A 17575-nucleotide genomic window follows, 5' to 3' on the forward strand; every position below is an offset into this window, starting at 1 on the left:
GACATTCTAAAACAATTTAAGAAGAAAGAAAGAAAGAAAGAAAGAAACATTTATTCAGTACCTTTAAATTGTATGTACATAAAAATAATTTAAAAACTAAAATTACTGATACTGAATGGGCACCGCTCAGCATGTGCCGTGGCTGAGAACAGCCACGTCGCTGGTATTATGCGGAGACCAGGGAGTGCGTCACAGGCGCACTAAACTAATACTACAAAAACATTGACTTATTTAAATTCGCAATATGCGTACAAAGAATTTATGATGCGACAAAATGTGTGATGCTTAACTATATCTATACCTATTGTTAATTTATTTATAATTTATTTATAATTAATTGATAATATTATGTTATGTATGCAAACACCATTCAACTATCAAACAAACTTAATTATATATAAAAAGAAAAGAAAAAACTACTTATTTCCCAACTATAAAGTTGGAACTGATTGCAAAAAGTATAACCGAATTAGGCCACATATACATACCAAATTCCACTTATACACAAACTATACATCTAATATTTCTTATGTGTTTTTTTGTAATTCTGTTAAATAAAATCTATAGTTTTTTTTAAAAGAATAAACATTATTAGAGTTTCTGATTGGAGGGGGTATATTGTTCCAGCATTTCGTGGCAGCATAACGGAAACTGCCACGAAATGCAGAAGAGTTGTGTCTAGGGCAAACTAAACGAGAAGCCGTTCTTATGTGGCGTTGTGAAAACTTAAGTTTGTCAGAAAGATTTGGGATGAGGGATTTTGTGTTTTTATTATTCCGAAAAGAAGGCAACCAAAATGAAGTGCACGACGAGATTTCATGTTCATTAGGTTACTACGATTGAGATAGGGCGTGATATGGCATCGAGGAGGGATCACAAAACAGTAGCGGGCACACGCATTCTGGACTCGTTGTATAAGGGTCTTAGTCCTAGCCAACAAGCGGTCACCAATTACAGTGTCGGCGTAATTAAGTTTTGACAGAATCAGAGCCTCACACAGATGGATTCGCACATCTACGCTAAGATATTGACGAACACGATATAAAACCCTCAATCTATAAAAGCAATTACTCACAATATCCGTGACATGTTTCTCAAACCTTAAATCACTATCCATTATAACCCCCAAGTTACGCGCTTCTGTTACCTTCTGAACTACATTGCCCCCTAGTTTAATTTTTAGATCGTTATTATTGATTTGTTGTTTTTGACTTTTCGTGCCCAGCACCATGAATTTCGATTTGTCTGGGTTTAAAACTAAACAATTACGGACAGCCCAGTTTCGAATTCGTTCCAAATCTGCGTTGAGTTTATTTACAGCCGTAGCAGTGTCATATGGCCTGAAAGTAATATACAGCTGGAGATCATCGGCATATAAATGGTATCTACAATTTTCTATCGAGTTACAGACATCTGCACTGTACAGGATAAAGAGGATCGGCCCTAAGATCGACCCTTGTGGAATTCCCCTGTTAACAGGAGAAGAATTCGATACACCTCTCGAACCATCGTCGAAGCTGACTTCAACTCTCTGTGAACGACCATCCAGGTAACTAGCAAACCACTTCAAAGCAGTACTGTCGAAGCCGTAATATGCCAGTTTCGAGACGAGGAGGTTTGTGTTAATTGTATCGAAAGCACGGGAAAAATCAAGGAGAACGAGGATTGTACCCTTGCCTACATCTTGTCCTGCCAAAATGTCGTCGACAACGTCCAACAGCGCTGTTGCCGTACTACGGCCAGCTCTAAAGCCAGACTGTTTCTCAGGAAGTATATTATTCGCTTCGAGGAACTCTATCATTTGTTTAGCTACAACTTTTTCAATGATTTTCGACATGTAAGGTAAGATGCTAACGGGACGGAGATCTTTAAGTTCAGCTGGATCATTAACTTTTGGTATCGGTTTAACTATGGCTTTTTTCCATATGTCGGGAAAAATACCGGTGCGCATAGATTGGTTGGCAATGGTAGTTATAAGTCCAATAGTATGCGGCAGAGTAAGAAAAATCATCTCATGATTTACACCATCAATACCTTGGGCATTGGTTGAAGTTTTACTAATAATTTTAAATATAGAAGATTCGTCAACTGGTTTTAAAGTGAACACTGCAGGGCTGAAGCGGTGGGATTCATAAAACGTCAATTCAGACATGGGAACACTATCGTTACCGGGCAAGGACAGAAAATGGCTATTTACTAGATTGGGGTCACACATGGTAGCAGGGAGCTGTTTATGTTTTTTGTTGAAATCAACTATATTACGCTTTACATGTTTCCAAAGTGTATGGGAATTACCAAAATTTTTATTTAATTTATATTCAAAGAAAGCTGATTTTTCATTATGTAAAGCAACATTTACAATAGATTTTAAGTCCTTATAATAGGTTTTATCAGACTCTAGTTTTGTTTTATAGTATGTGGCATGAGCGGCATCCCTAAGTTTCATCATTAGCTTCACTGTGTCTGTAATCCAGGGATAGCTTTGTTTTTTAATATAAACGGTTTTTGCCGGTGCGTGTGTATCAAAAGTTTTCAAAACGGAATCATTAAATGCTGCCACAGTAGCGTTAATATCATCAGAAGCAAGTGAATCCCAATCCACTGCTTCTATGTCTTTATTGAAGTTATTTAATTCAATATTTCTAATAGGTCTGTACGTTTTCCATCTGGGCGGAGGCTTAGGTTTTTTAACATGTAACTCACACGATAAAAAAGCGTGACTCCCTAGGTCCGGCACATATTCTACACAGACTTTACTTATTTTACTACCGCTACAGATTAAGTCTATTAACGTTTCGGAGTGTTCGGTGAAGTTTGTGGGCTGTGTAACGTATTGCTGGAGATTCATACAAAGTAAAAATTGCTGAAGTTTGAATACATTAGGGTCGTTGTTCTTCAATATATTTATATTAAAATCTCCTAACAATATGACGTGGTCGTATGTCGATAGCGTACTCACAGAATCAGTCAGAGCGTTTATAAAAGTATCAATATTGAGCCAAGGCGGGCGGTAAGCTGTACCTATTGCTACTCTCATACCATTTAGTCTGAAACTAAGCCACATTTGTTCCACGGACGGGGTATGTGGGTGTTCAACGAGACGCGCGCACAACCCACGACGAATATAAAAGCCAACTCCTCCTCCACGCGAGCGTACAGCAGCAGGGCGCGGTATGTGGCGAAGTCTGTACCCAGAAGGGGCCGGCGCGCGAGCTTCTTCACCCGTCCTTAACCAGGTTTCGTTAACAGCCATAACATCTACCGTCCGTCGTTCCAGAGCCACGGTGAATTCCTCGTGTCGTGTACCCAGAGAACCGGCATTCCAAAAGCCCATTTAGTTTAATTAGTTCTGTGTAACATTTAACGTTTTTTCTTTATTTAAATTTGTTATTATTTTTAAGTGGTTGTTTAATATAGTAATTACAACATTAGTTTTAGTTGATCTTAATAAATAAATTGTAATGTACGTGAATAAATTTTTTATCAATCTATCTAATTTCCGACGGTAATAATTTTCTTTAATTACGAAGTATTTTTCTCTTTTAATACGAAATCTCGTTTATTTTAAAGTAAAGTAAGAGGCAAATAACAGACGAGCTACTTCATGGAAGGTAGTCATCGTTCCATAGACATCTGCAAGATGAGAGGATGCTATGCCTGCCTATGAGTTGCCAGCCTTTAAGAGCCCTGTTGAATCGTTTTTTGAAGAAGGAGATACTTCAGTAAGAAGACCAGTCCACATCTTGCAGGTTCGAGGAAGGAACGAACGTAATGCGCGCATGGCCTTACAATGCCAACCATTAAAGATGTATAGATATATATCATATAGTACAGTATGAGAAACGGCTCAGTAACACAAAGTGAGTCTTGTTTTGTACGAAAAATGAGCACTGTATTTCTATGTACGTACATATAATCGATGACCTAAGGTACCTGACTCCCTTAGCCGTCATTTTAGTAAGACTTCCGTATTGCATAAATAGTGAATGGCGTTTTAAGAAATTTTTAAGCCTATTTGATCTTTAATTACATTACAAAAAAATACAAATTTAATCAAAAAGTTGGAATTTCTTTACACTTTGTTTGTTGTTGTTGAATGTGAGGCTTTCAGAACTACAAGGGTAACTTAGGGCATAGACTGTACGTAATAATTGAATGTAATGATTATCATAGTATACATACTGCCCAAGAGTTACAAAATATAAACTTAATTTTTTTTATCATAGCATAGAATAGTCATCATCGACCAGATAGTCTGAAAGAAGACCCCTACGATGACCACTGCGCTGGCTAATTGCAGGTTGGTTCTATTCATAAGTTTTCGACCAATTTGTCGGCTCTCTTTGTTGCACTTTGTTTCATTACGGTATAATTATGATAGCTACCCAACGAAATACCATCACAGCGATAAAGAAAGTATGCCGCGGAATAGGCCTCCTCGTTTACGGCCGACAAGTGGAAGCGTAAAACGGAACAAACAATGAATAAGGAATGAATTACTTCGGTTTGTGATGCCGAAAATATTCTTCAAGGAGTTTGTTATTATCTTTGTATCTTTGTAATTTTGAGTGTAGCGTTTGATTTTTCTGTGATGGTTTAAACAAGGACTTTTCCGTCATAATTTATTATGGACTAGTGTTATTAAAATAATCTAAATCCATAAATAACGGTACTGGTTTTCAAAAGATAAAGCAAACTATTTACATTATCATACTTAATATAACGCCCTCTTGCCCTTTGTATTGTGTTTAGTAGAAGTGGTTTTCATACAGTCAGTACGTCGAGCAGTAACTCGTGGCTAGAACGACACTGAGTGGACATCCTTACGCTAAGCACGCTTTCTGGTGAAAATTACCTGGAATTAGCGACAAAAATTTATGTTTTCTTTTATGATACCAAGTGTCGAAAGGAACATGTAGTGTAACTGTTGCTTTGCGATACGTCTGGCCACAGTAATTGCAGTGCCACTCGGAGGTTTAAATCGCAAACGATCTGAGGGGCACGGCCGCTACGCCAGTACATTATGTTGACAAGTCACGTATGCCTGTGATTTCAACAGCATTTTTACTCTTCAAACCGGAACGCAGCAATGCTCACATTACTGGTTGGCAGCAGAAACAGGTAAGGTGGCAGTACCCACTTCCCTAGACAAACTCTTTCACAAGATGCTCTACTGCTACTATTTTGGCAATATGTTATATGCACGCTGAAAGTTAAAAAACGGGAAACAAAACATCTGAAATCTATCGGAAACATAACTGCGCTTGGCGTGAATATTTTCGTGCAACGGCGTCGCACTAAGTAGGGCTTTCCATCTCGCTGCTTTCTGCGTCCCGGGAAAAAATATCGAGACACGGTGTGCGGTCCCGAAAATCCTGGGAAAAACGAAACTTTCGAGGCTGTTTTATAAGTAGGTTTCCATACTTATGGACTAGATATTTAGGCAGTCAAAACATAATATTTTAATTATGTTCTTGATTGACACAAGTTTTATAAAATAGAAAATTATCTATGATTAATTAAATTTTTATTGAATTGATATTCAATTATTTTTTGTGAAATTACTCCACTAGTTTGTTATAATTATTAATACAAAGATCGAACACTCAGAAAAATCACTCAGAAAAAATTCCTTCGATTCGGTCGGATTCGAACCGACGTCTTCTTGCATACCGTGCCAGACGCTAAAGTCGTTGAAAGACCAAGTACAAAGACACGACGCAAGCACATAGAAAAATTCGTGAGGTCCGTTGGTTCGTTCCGTGGCTTAGTTGGTATAGCGTCTGACACGGTATGCAAGAAGACGTCGGTTCGAATCCGACCGGATCGAAGGAATTTTTTGTGAGTGTTCGATCTTTGTATTAATAATTATCTATGATTGTTATTTTTTCAGTTTCACAAAGGACGTTTAGTACCTACAGTTCCAGATGTTAGAGGACCTGATTTTGTTACTACCGTTCTTCAATCTCTACAAATTATACTAATTTGTACTCTACAGTGTTGCCACATCCATGTAGCCAGAGTAAAAAAATAACTGATGGTTTAGTAGATTTTTAATACTTTTTAATTAAGTGACTTAAGTTTTAAAAGTCTCGATATTCGCGAAACTGAAAACGTTAAGTCTCGAGTCTCTAAAATGCCAGAACGTTGTGAATATTCTCAAAACATTAGAGACCAAGACTCCCGGGATAAAAGCCCTAGTACTAAGCCTTAATATTATAAGACGGTAAAATACAAAAATACAAGGTCAATTCGTCAATTTCATTCACTATCCGTTCGTGCGTTCTTTCTTCCACCCGTGCATAAAACGGCTCCCATCTTTATATTTGCTCTATTCCATGCCTATTGTCATTGGGTAAAAAACTATCCGCATAGCCAATGTTATAGACAACAAGACGAAGATAAATGGCCGCAATAACATCGGTAAATAAAACATTCTTCAAATGGAATGCTAAATCAATTTCGTAGTTTATTCTACATTGCTTATGTTAATAACTTTTATGGATAGAATGTTGTCAGCAGAATGTTGTCAACTAATGAAACTTTATCATTAAAATTCAAGGATCACAGAGATGTGGAGCCAAGTCTTGGAAGTTCTCACAAGGAATTTATATTTGTCGGATGTCAAAGTTTGGCTATTAATTGGAATATAGCCTTGTCATGTCTTCTTCATTCAAATTTGGGATATTATAGTTGCTTTGGCGAAGATTGTAGATTTATTTATAATACCAAATGACGAGACGAACAAGTCGTGCGCCTGGTGGTAAGCGACACGCCTGTCCATAATAGTTGCAGTACCACTCAGTGCGTTAAATCGTAAAGATTTTAGGGGCACTGTGGCCGCTCATCAAGTTACTATTCAATTGCCATTGCAATTTTTTTATATTCTGCTCTTCAATGGTGAATCAACGTACGTACTTAGTCCACTAATTATTTGACATAAAAAATACATTTAATTTGATGACTAAATTGGTGCTTAAACGAGATAAAAATTAAGATATGCATTGTGATTCCCATAGCAGTTTTAGTAAGGCAACATCGATTGTTAGTAAAAAAAATAAAAAAATAAAATAGTTTATTGAATAACTTTTTGTAGAAATGAATGACTAATTATGCGAATAAATGTAAAATATAACATATATACCTGAACTAGGAAAATCCCGTACATTTCAGGTAAAAAGTACTAATTATACAGGTGAATATATGACTAAATTATAAACAAAAAAATAATTAAACAATAAAATGCAAATCATAATATACCTATATGCTTAAACAAGACAACATTTATTTTGGGATAATTAATATATTCTCTGTATCATCGTAGGACATAATTGAAGGAAATCTTGGAGAATTTTGGCCAGTTTGGCGTTTAATTTATTGTACAAAAATGGCCCTAGAAACACAAAAAATCTTGAAATAAGCACATGTTTTGATGATACAATTTTAGGACAGACACGGGAGAAAGAAAAGTGGTCTGTGAGGGCAGACAATATCTTTCTGTCTTTTGTTAGTGTCTTCAGTACTATGTGGAAGTCTAATGTGCTGTTTGAGAACCGTGGACTTAATAAATAATTGCCTTACAGTTAGTACCTTACACGACTTATACAGAAGGTTAGTGGGATAAAGGAAAGAGCGGAAGGTAGAAACCTTTAGAACCGCTCGCTGGGCTCTCATAATGATTAGTAATGAAGTTTTAGCAATACCATCCCAAGATGTAATGCAATATGTAATAATTGCTTGACATGTGGCATAATAAACTTGCCTGATTATTTTAAAATCAGCAAAAGCGCGTAGTATTTTAAATGCATACATTAGCTTACGGATTCGACCTCTTACTGCTTCGATATAGTGCTTAAAAGAGAGGTTATCATCTATTTATTATAACACCTAAATACTTTACCTTGTTAGTAACAGCATTGTCTGGACACTTGCCTGTGCAAGGAGACAGCGAACAAGCTGTCTTGTTAGTAGTCTCCTTACATTGGTGAGCATAAAGTTGTGTGTTAGTTATAGCAGACTTTGGTTTTCGCATGTAGAACTGCATGCAACTAGTTTTATTCGTGTTTAGTGTTAATAAATGTTGCTGGAGCCAGTTAATTACGACACTGAATCCTCGCTGAACATACGTACCCATAAGTCTATGAAGACTTCCTTATCAGAGTTAGCAAAATAAAATAAAATAAAATAAAATAAGGAGAGCAGATCAGATCAGATCATTCATGTAGATCAGAAACAGAATGGGGCCTAAAATACTCCTTGGGGAATTCCAAATGCAGTACTCTTGATATCAGAACTGACAACGTTGAAAGGGTTGTAACCCTAACAAGCCGTGACCAGGTTCAAGGCAGTAAAACAGAAAACTTCAGGTCCACAAATTTATTTGAAGTCGGTTAAGGAGAAGAAAAGCTGAGCATACGTACGCATAAGTCTATGAAGACTTCCTTATCAGAGTTAGCACAAAAAAAGGAGAGCAGTATCGTCAGCATAGGATACGTTCTTCCCACCATCCAATTTCAGATTACAAAGGTCATTAATATAGATCAGAAACAGAATGGGGCCTAAAATACTTCCTTGGGGAATTCCATATGCAGTACTTTTGATATCAAATCTGACAACGTTGAAAGGGTTGTAACCCTAACAAACCGTGACCAGGCTCAAGGCAGTAAAACAGAAAACTTCAGGTCCACAAATTTATTTGAAGTCGGTTAAAGAGAAGAAAAGGTAACAAAAGAAGGCTGTAACAATAAAAGGTATATAAAAACAGGTACATTATTACAAAACACTTAACTTGGTGAATATTAAGATATTAAGTAGACACTTACCACAAAAGGGCCGAGTTATGCTGAATTACAGATACGTATTCATAGGTACATGATAAAGGCTGTATTGGTTATAAACTTGTTAAAATTGGCACATGATTTAGATTAGTAATGATTATAAACTTAGTAAAGGAATCAAAATTAGACTCGATTGAATTTTAATAGCTCCGTACGCTGCCGCGATCGAGCAGGGAGTGACGATAGAACGAACCAAAATCAGAATGCGAGGCAAAAGAACTATGGAACAATTCAAAATTAAAATTTAATACGAGTGGCCAGGAACCGGAGAAAGGCGATAAAAAGGTGGGATGACGATATAAGGAGGTCACACCGTCACAACGTCACCTATTTTGACACATTGGGAGCGGTTCTCCCTTAGACTCCTTTATTTTTTTCCATCCTCTTTCCTTTTCTCCAGATAATCTACAAGTAATTTTAGCTGTATACCTCTTATGACTAGGGATTCACGCTTCTGCAATAAGATGGGTATATAAATTGTATCAAAAGCTTTCGCGAGGTCCAGAAATATCCCCACTTATTTGTTACCCTTGTTAAGTACCCTTGCGAAAACCTTATGGTGATGCACAGAGTCAGATGTCGATAATTTCGATCTAGAACCGTACTGTGTTTTAGACAAATAAAAAGACACCGAAGATAACATTCAACTTCATTACAAAGATTTAAGAAAATATGAAGATTAATTTTTCAACTACACACGAATGTCAACTGAGTCCTTTGATTATTTGTTAGGGAACATCCGAACGACAAGTGCTGGAGTAGACACAAATTGATTAAAAATCTGCGCGGTAGGGCGGAGCGCGGTTCGCCGCGCTCCTCCACGCGGGGACGCGGTAAAACCTCGCGCGCCGCTCCAGCGCGGAGAAGCGTTGTCAGTGTGTTCGGCGGCGCGTGTTTTCCATACAAACTGAGGTACTTCAGTTCAACGTTAAAAAACGCAGCTCCGCGGCGCTGAAGCGCGGCGCGGTGCAGTGTGTTAGTCGCCTTATCAGTCACGCGAAAGAACTGTCATGGCAAAATACGCTCTATTTGTTTAGTATTTACGTGTTAACTTAAATGAGAGACCCGGGCACGCGGGCCGCGTGGCTAAATTATTCAGAGGATTTTAAATGTTGTTACCTCGTAAATACAATTCAGATTCGCCATTAATGTACATGAAAGCGTGGTAACTAGGCGGTCGTGGTAACTTTTTTATACAGGCTGTATATTTGAAAGTGAGACAAATTCATACATGTCATAGTAAATCATATTACAACTTAAAATAGACTAACATAAAATAGGATATGGTATAGAACAAAAAGTAAATCAACAAAATGTGTTTTGAAGTGTACATAGGAATAAACCATTTCCGTTTACGCTTGATTTCGAGTGCAATGGAAATACTACCAAGCGAGCGCCGAGTGAGACATCAACAATAACAATGATTTCACATTTACGTGTTAGCTTATGTTAATTATTTTTTACTTGAACTATCATCGAAATGTTTTACGTACTAAAAAAGATAAGTTTATGATTTAGTAACTAGTTATCATTTAATAAGAATTGAGGTTTTTGGCGTAGTTAAAAATGTGAAATCAAATCATTTACAATGATTGATTTTTTAGTTATTTACAGTTCAAAATGTCCACCGTTTTCCACAATGCATAGTCTAGTACGGCATAGCAAATTTTGTTTTAAATTGTACAACACAAACACAGTTCGTCTCACAGTATAAAATGCCGAGATAATCCTCTGACGCAACACTTCGACACTGTTCACCTCCTCTGCGTAAACTCCGATTTGGGAACATTTCAATAGCTTGCCTCACACTATCACCACTTATTGCGTAAAGTCGCACGATCTCAGTCAATTCGACGTTAGAATTAAAATATCCATTTTGCGGCGATCGTGCGAGCGGTAGTACAAATAATTTACGTGTCTTCGTTACATCAAGGTCGCGCGTGCACTAAGCAATTTGGCGTATACGCTCGCGCCTCCAACCCCGACCTATGCTTTGTTTTTCGCCGCCGTATCGCCACCCGCCGCTGAGTCGGAGCAATAATAGTGATGTGCTTAGATTTCGATAACTAATGTTGTTCTCAATTAGTAGTTGATATAAATATATAAGTATATATATATTTTGTAAGTTTAAGTTCATTACTTCATTATTTCTTTGGGTTCGGAATCAGGAATATAACGCACTCTATAAGTATGTCCCACTTTCAAATATACAGCCTGTATACAGACAATTAAAACGTTAGCAAGTAAATGTTTATAATTTGTCACGATATTATTCTTCCGCGCGACAAACGTTGATTTATACTAGGCTCAACACGATTTTAATTTGCTAAAATGTTCCTCCAGTTTGTTTAATCTTCATGTTCGGCAACAGTCTTAATAAATTAGAATAAAGGAGGCGTAACAACAACCTTCCTTGTAATTGATTTTGCTTTTTGAAACGGTCCAAGAAGAGAAGGTTTCCTTAAATTGAAATCTACTGAACGTGCTTCACAAGACTGTCATATGGAATCTGAACGTGAACTAGTTATATGAATAATCTTATAGACCACTTGTAGGTACACAAGAAAAACTGAATGATTCTTGGTTGCAAATACTATACAGTAACTAACTATACTAAACTAACGCAAAGCGTTACACACGAGAAGATCTACAATAATTAGAACTGGTTGATGATGATAAGTAAAAAGAAAATACATAGATTCCTCTTCTATTCATTTATTAAGTAGTAAAGTTCCTTGAAAGAGTTCGTCCCGGGAAGTACTAGGTACCACCTATTTCTGCTGCCAAGCAATGTGAACTTGACTGCATTTGGTTTTCAGGGTGGCTGGTGGTGAAATCACAGGCACAGGGACTTGTCAACTTACGTCTCAGGGTGACACGCGCAGTGGCAGTGTCTCTCAGGTCTTCATGATTAAAACTGTGAGTGGCATTGTAATTATATTTAAATTCTGAATCTTCAAACAGCGTTTGGGCAGATTTAGGGTTCGTGCTAAGCAGTTACGTTTAACAGTAACACTGTATATTCAACAATTTGTACTTTCTATTAATTTTAACGATCAAAATGGGCACTAGGTAAAACGGGAGATAGTTCCGTGACGTGACTACACCGTATGGCAACCCGATCGAAAAATGTCGTAGCGCGGGAAACGTAGTTGTGCGGATTACACCGCTAGGTGGCGCGCTTGTGTTCCGTTTAGTGACGGTACTCATTACTATCTCCGACATATATATAAATCACAAAGACCTGAGGGTCACTGCTAGACCATATATGTATACATATATTAGATATGAGTGCTCGTGAGAAGAGCTATAACGAAAATACAGTGGATACACACTCAAACACGTCATCAGAAGTTCAGCAGACTACTATCAATGTGCCTGGTAAAACTATAATATTTTCTTTTTGCAATTGTCCTAACACGTCAATATAATATTAATTAATTTTCTGTTTTATATATTTGACATTTAAGTATAAAATGACTTTGAATTGAAATAAAATATTTTTTGGTGTAAGTTCAGATCAGAAACTTTTTAAAATAAAATCTTATTGCATCTTAATTTAAAATGTATGCAATGTTCGCGCCAATCGGTCCATCATGCTGCCGGCGGCCTGTGGACGCGCACAAATATCTAATAATAAAACACAATGCACTTGTCCGTCTGTAATACTACATCTGTTATACATATTTTATATTTTACTTAACACATTTAAATTTTACTAACAATTTAAAGTACTGTTACATATATAAATATTATGTTTATATTTATGTATTATGTATAGAAATATAAATAGTAAGTAAAAGTATACACTTATATAATTAATGACACAGGTGGTCTGTGGGTTAACTATGCGCGGAAGGCACTCGGCGCCCTGCGCGTTCAATATATAATAACGGTTTCAGGATGCTGTTGGGACTATCGCGACACTGTAGCTTGCGCATCGTCGATATTTGCTCAAGCGGGTAGATGATTTTTTTTGTTGTGATGCGAAAAAGACGGCGTCACTACTCTCTAGACTGCGTTCTAGCCTTCCTAACAGCATCCTGAAAACGCGCAAAATTCGGTGCGCCGATGCTTTTTCATTTCATCCAGGTTCTGGTGAGGTGATGGGGTAGTCGGCGCCTCGAGCGTGTTAATGTGTGTTTATGTTTTGTCTCTGTATTAACTGCTAATAGTCATTAGTTAAAATTATATTCACTAACAAGTAATTATAATTTTAAATATAATATAATTTATTAAATATAATTTTATAGAATTTTATATATTTATTATAATTAAAATTATATTCTAAGATGCCAAATAAATGATTTATTTATTATTATTCTATTTATCTAAATTGCTGTAGTCACCCTACAATTTCTTTGCGTTTGCGTATAAGTAATTTTTAATTCGAGTGCCTAATTGACACTTAAGCAGAGAAAACTACTACAAATATTGACGAAGCATACTGAACGGATGGACAAATGCATTGTAATTTTTGGCTAGTCCAATTTCACAGTAAAAAATTTAATCTGGTGGTAATGAGCGTCATTGACAACCAGAGCTTAAGTTGCATAAATTTAATGAAAAGTTGCGAGCTGCTGTTGAAACCCATCACAAATTAAGGAGGGATTACCACTATGATTTGATGTAACGATATTCTTGATAATGGCCCATAAGCGTTACGTTGCGTAAGCGTAAGGGTGCTGGTGAAATTACAGACACAGGCTTTTTAACTTATGTTTCAGGGTAACAGGCGCAATGGCAATGTCCCTCAGATCTTTCCGATTCAAAGCTCTGAGTGTCACTACAACTACTAAGGACTGGGGGGTGTCGCTTGACACGACGATATGATTTAAAAAAAATTTTGTTAATGAAAAAATTTCAGTGATTGAACATTTCAAAACGTTAACAAACGCTATTAGACAATATTTCGCAATATTTCGATGTTTCGGCCTGGTTGCACTGGTCGTGGTTGCGGGCTGACTTCAAGAAAGTAATCAATATTTCCATTTTGAAATGTTAATTTTATGCAATGCAATGTCGAAAAAGGGAGTTGCCGACGGCCAGTTGTTGGTAACTTTTGTATAAGTAATCTAACTGCGGAGTAATCCACCATGCTTTCTGAGATCTGGTACAATCTTAACAGTCGATCGAGTCGCAACCTTACAGGAGTTGCAGGTTAAGCAGTTCGCCATCCTCGATACTCATCTGACTTAGCCCCTACCGACTAGCATTTTTCCCCCAATTTAAATAATTATCTACAAGGAAAACAATTTAGTTCCCGTCGAAAATTGCTTTGATCAGACTATGTGAATTTGCTTTTCTGCTATTCTATTGTAAGGAATAAATGAGCTTCCAGAATGCAAGCCAAAATGCGTTAATATCATGGCAGCATCATTTGGTCAAATAACCGATCATTTACTTTAAGCTTTTACGCTAAAGTCAAAAAGTCTTAAAACCAAAGACAAAGATCTGGAAGAAGCGCATAGAAAAATTCGTAATTCCGTAGCTCAGTTGCAAGAACGTCAGACACGGTATGCTGAAGGCGCTAGCTCGAATCCAGCCGGATCGAAATCAGTCCATCACTCCATCCATCAGTTTTTAGATTCATAACTAGTACTGCAAGGAGTAGCTCATTAAAAAGTTTTAATAAAACGAAAAAAAAAACTGCTTTGTTTTGTATAGAGCTTTAACGCGACTTTGCCGGAGACAGACGTTGTGCTGGACAGCGATCCTGTAAGTGACGATGGTATTAGAGTTCATTTTTTAAAATTTCAAATTTCTAAAGACAAATGCCGAGTTGTGTCGTAAAATTATACATCCATAAATTTTACTGCACGTCACTATTGACAGCAATGCACATCAATTAGCTCCTTCAACGTAGTTATGAATTAAAACGGAACTTGATGAGCGAACAAACTTCAAACCGGCCATCATAGTGTGGCGGTACTTTAGAGGAGTAATTTCATAAAAAGCAATTTAATTACATGGTAGTAAAACATTGAAAAGAAATATTTTAGCAAATAATCATTTTTTTTAATAACACGTCAATAAAAGTGGTTATTTGCTAAAACTTTCTTTCACAATAATTTTATACTGTATCCCTTCTTATGAAAGAGTTGGCAACCATGTAATTTTAACTGTATTTCAACAGTACCACTGCGACCACTCTCTTTGTTGAAGAATGTCCCCAAGTGCCATGTCCCCAATAAGTTCGACTAAAGAAGTGCCTTCCATTAAGTGACAATCTTAGGTCGTTCATTCAGTGCACGCTTCTATTGAGAGGCTTCACATTTTTTTCTATCTTCGCGTCTGCTGCACACGTTCACGTATAAGAAAAAAAACCTTTCGCCATTATAAATTTTACAGGTGTTATTATAAGTATTGAAAAGGGCATTCAAGTGTTATTAAGCAAGAGAACCAGTTTGTTAAGGACAATCTGTGCAATGCAGATCATAAAGAATGTCGGATAAGGACTAATCAGGGAAGCTCTCACTACTGCAATTTCTAAAAGCTACTGTGTAGAATATCCCCAGCATTGTAATATATTACGTTGGACTTAAATATAAACTAATTAGTTCAAAGGACTGGAATTGATAATATCTGTTTTAGTCTATTGTTGCAGCTAAGAAGGTAGAGCATGCGCGCTCGACCTTAATCCTCTCTGTCAATATCTTGAGGAGCATTTGTCATAACGTTTAGCGTGTACTCGACTAAGCGGCGTGCTTGTTCATGCCAATAAAATGGAGGATCATTCATTTTTCAAGAGTCATGGTTTTTCGGACTGTATAGAAAATGCTCCATAGTGCTATAAAAAGTTGGAACCTATTGAATCGAAATTTAGGTTTTTTGTTCTCGTATAATTTAGTACTTAAATTATTTAACGGGTACTAACGCACTCACTCATAATAACGCACACACTCAAGGCCCGGCACTAGGGAAACCCTGTGTCGCGGGTGCCATGGGAACACAGATAGACAATCACAAATTGCACCCAAACTCACGGGAGAAATAACTATAGGCTATACAAATATTTCTCCCGGCCCGGGAATCGAATCTGGGACCTCTGCGTGGCAGTAACCGTTTGACCACGGAGGCAGTTTAATCAACAAACCATGAAGCATGCGCACGTTTTATAGAACTGTCTTAATAAAATTTCAAGCCTAATGTCTATAAATCCTGGAGTCCCAGAAACCTTACAAAAAAACTTTCTTATCTGCCTCTGTGGCCCAACGGTTACCATGCTGGTTTGCCACGCAGATGTTCCGGGTTCGATTACCGGGTCGGGAGAAACATTATGTACATTTATTTATCCCAAGGTTGGGTATAATTTGTGGTTGTCTATGTGTATATCCATAGCACCCGTGATACCGGGTTTCCTTACCATGAGTTTGTGGTTACTATTATTATTATTATTATTATTAAATAATATCCACATTGAAATCATTATTTCTATAATTTAAAGACAATCTCTCAACTTGATGTAAGTTTTCTAAGACGAAAAAATATGTTTCTTCTTGATTCGCCTTGTAGATGTGACAGAAATGCCAACTTATACATATACTTTAGTATTACACTAAAACTTTGCGTGAAGTAGTAAAAGTAGTAAAGCCTCGTCTTATTTTCTGAGCACATTGATCTTTGTTACGTTCATCCGTTTCACATCTGTAAAGAGACGGCATCATGAAGGAGGACAGACCGACAAAATAAAAAGTACTTAAATATCAAGAAAGTAACCAATGTAGCAAACAGCCGGTTTTTTAATGGTTAAAATAAGTTATCGTTTGAGTTCCACCTCACCTGATGTAAAATGACGTTAAAATTTAATTTTATTGCTTAGTGAAATAAACAAAGAAACGCTCATTCCCGCATCTTCGTCAGACGGTCGTTTGGTATTCAAATTTAATTATCAGACGACTCTTTAACACAATATATTTAATTGTGGGATCACAATTCTTGGTAGCTTTATTTATCCCACCCAGTGAAACGGCTATAATCCGTCGGTCAACCCAGTTAGGGCTGAGCAAAACGACTGCCTGACAATATGGGACCAAGTGTAATAAAAGGTCCGATAAAATCAGCTCCAAATAATAATAGCTAATATTGTTGGATCTTATAGCATAGTATAATAAGAGCAAATAGGGCAACTCTCGCTTGTTTGGCGCATAAACGCCTCACTTAGCTCAGAGCGTCGGGCTGTTGTTACTTTATTATTTTAGTTGTAGAAAATCGAAATCGAAATCGTGTCCACGACACTCGCGACACAAGGTTTCCCTAGTGCCAGCTATGTTGAGTGTGTGCGTTATTATTATTATTTATGTCTTCAATTTTGTCAGGACTGAAAACTGTCTAATGCTTGCGGTTTGCGGCTGTAGTATTGTTCGGCAGAGCACTCTCAAGGCAGATAAAAGAATCTAGTTTTCAAAACCTTTTGAGGAAAGTCATTACACCCTTCTCAAATGAAATCTAAACCAGTCTGTTTAACAACACCTTGCTAAAGGTAAAGTTGGCTACAAATTACCAAAACTTGGGCACATAAGTCCTCAGGGAAGGAACTTTGGCCCTTATTCAATCTGTCAGTATCGCAACACGGTCTCAAGTTCCGCCTTTTGACCGCATTCGGTTTACATGAAATTGTTTCAAGGATCTTCAGGTGAAATTGAAATCTCTTTGGAAATAACTCTAGTTCTATTTGTTTAAACATTTTCAGTTGTAGACAATAAAAGGCGATGACGTACTTGTATTATAAGGTGATT

This window comes from Hyposmocoma kahamanoa, unplaced genomic scaffold, assembly GCF_003589595.1.
Source record: "Hyposmocoma kahamanoa isolate Upper Pololo Valley unplaced genomic scaffold, ASM358959v1 187, whole genome shotgun sequence".
NCBI classification, from domain to species: domain Eukaryota; kingdom Metazoa; phylum Arthropoda; class Insecta; order Lepidoptera; family Cosmopterigidae; genus Hyposmocoma; species Hyposmocoma kahamanoa.